The 2426-nt window shown below is 41.4% G+C and overlaps 1 non-coding gene across 1 annotated transcript; it reads right to left on the reverse strand.

The window, feature by feature from the left end:
* Positions 1 to 461: 461 nt before the first annotated feature.
* On the reverse strand, positions 462 to 569 carry LOC148579943 (small nucleolar RNA R71). Its single transcript, XR_015899526.1, has one exon. It is a non-coding gene; the product is annotated as a small nucleolar RNA R71 (small nucleolar RNA).
* Between the last annotated feature and the right edge of the window lie 1857 nt (positions 570 to 2426).

Consider the following 2426-nt stretch of genomic DNA (forward strand, 5'->3'; position numbering starts at 1 on the left):
TAAGAGAAGCTAAATTACAACAATCCAGAGATAACCTTTCAGAATTTTTCGAACAGGAAGAGGAGATGGCAGCCGAAAATAATAATAATGTAAGGAAGATGCTTGGTGACTTTACTGCACCTAATTCCAATTTACATGGAAGAAGCATCTCCATTCCTGCCATTGGAGCAAACAACTTTGAGCTGAAACCTCAATTAGTTTCTCTGATGCAGCAGAACTGCAAGTTTTATGGACTTCCATCTGAAGATCCTTTTCAGTTCTTAACTGAATTCTTGCAGATCTGTGATACTGTTAAGACTAATGGAGTAGATCTTGAAGTCTACAGGCTCATGCTTTTCCCTTTTGCTGTAAGAGACAGAGCTAGAGTATGGTTAGACTCTCAACCTAAGGATAGCCTGAACTCTTGGGATAAGCTGGTCAAGGCCTTCCTAGCCAAGTTCTTTCCTTCTCAAAAGCTGAGCAAGCTTAGAGTGGATGTTCAAACCTTCAGACAGAAAGAAGGTGAATCCCTCTATGAAGCTTGGGAGAGATACAAAGGACTGACCAAAAAGTGTCCTTCTGACATGCTTTTAGAATGGACCATCCTGGATATATTCTATGATGGTCTGTCTGAGTTATCTAAGATGTCATTGGATACCTCTGCAGGTGGATCCATTCACCTGAAGAAAACGCCTGCAGAAGCTCAAGAACTCATTGACATGGTTGCAAATAACCAATTCATGTACACTTCTGAAAGGAATCCTGTGAATAATGGGACGCCTATGAAGAAGGGAGTTCTTGAAATTGATACTCTGAATGCCATACTGGCTCAGAACAAAATATTGACTCAGCAAGTCAATATGATTTCTCAGAGTCTGAATGGAATGCAAGCTGCATCCAACAGTACTCAAGAAGCATCTTCTGAAGAAGAAGCTTATGATCCTGAGAACCCTGCAATAGCAGAGGTAAATTACATGGGTGAACCGTATGGAAACACCTATAATTCATCATGGAGAAATCATCCAAATTTCTCATGGAAGGATCAAAAGCCCCAACAAGGCTTTAATAATGGTGGAAGAAATAGGTTTAGCAATAGCAAGCCTTTTCCATCATCCACTCAGCAACAGACAGAGAACTCTGAACAAAATACTTCAAATTTAGCAAACTTAGTCTCTGATCTATCTAAGGCCACTATAAGTTTCATGAATGAAACAAGGTCTTCCATTAGAAATTTGGAAGCACAAGTGGGCCAGCTGAGTAAAAGGATCACTGAAATCCCTCCTAGTACTCTCCCAAGCAATACAGAAGAGAATCCAAAAGGAGAGTGCAAGGCCATTGACATAAGCACCATGGCCGAACCTGTAAGGGAAGGAGAGGACGTGAATCCCAAGGAGGAAGACCTCCTGGGACGTCCAGTGATCAATAAGGAACTTCCCTCTGAGGAACCAAAGGACTCTGAGGCTCATCTAGAGACCATAGAGATTCCATTGAACCTCCTTATGCCTTTCATAAGCTCTGATGAGTATTCCTCTTCTGAAGAGAATGAGGATGTTACTAAAGAGCAAACTGGCAAGTTTCTTGGTGCAATCATGAAGCTGAATGCCAAATTATTTGGTATTGAGACTTGGGAAGATGAACCTCCCTTGTTCACCAATGAACTAAGTGATTTGGATCAACTGACATTGCCTCAGAAGAGACAGGATCTTGGAAAGTTCATAATACCTTGTACCATAGGCACCATGATCTTTAAGGCTCTGTGTGACCTTGGTTCAGGGATAAACCTCATGCCCCTCTCTGTAATAGAGACACTGGGAATCTATGGGGTGCAAGCTGCTAAAATCTCATTAGAGATGGCAGACAATTCAAGAAAATAGGCATATGGACAAGTAGAGGATGTGTTAGTAAAGGTTGAAGGCCTTTACATCCCTGCTGATTTCATAGTCCTGGATACTGGAAAGGAAGAGGATGAATCCATCATCCTAGGAAGACCTTTCCTGGCCACAGCAAGAGCTGTGATTGATGTTGACAGAGGTGAACTAGTCCTTCAATGGAATGAGGACTCCCTTGTGTTTAAAACTCAAGGATCTCCCTCTGCAACCATGGAGAGGAAGCATGAAAAGCTTCTCTCAAAGCAGAGTCAACCCAAGCCCCCACAGTCAAACTCTAAGTTTGGTGTTGGGAGGCCACAACCAAACTCTAAGTTTGGTGTTGAACTCCTATATCCAAACTCTAAGTTTGGTGTTGGAGAGTCTCAACAATGCTCTGAACATCTGTGAGGCTCCATGAGAGCCCACTGTCAAGCTATTGACATTAAAGAAGCGCTTGTTGGAAGGCAACCCAATGTTTATTTATCTAATTTTGTTTTTGTTTTTCATGTTTTATTAGGTTCATGAACATGTGGAGTCATAAAATAAATATAAAAATTGAAAACGGAATCAAAAATAGCA

This window comes from Arachis ipaensis, chromosome B10 (genome assembly GCF_059453495.1).
Source record: "Arachis ipaensis isolate K30076 ecotype BB chromosome B10, ASM5945349v1, whole genome shotgun sequence".
Taxonomy (NCBI): domain Eukaryota; kingdom Viridiplantae; phylum Streptophyta; class Magnoliopsida; order Fabales; family Fabaceae; genus Arachis; species Arachis ipaensis.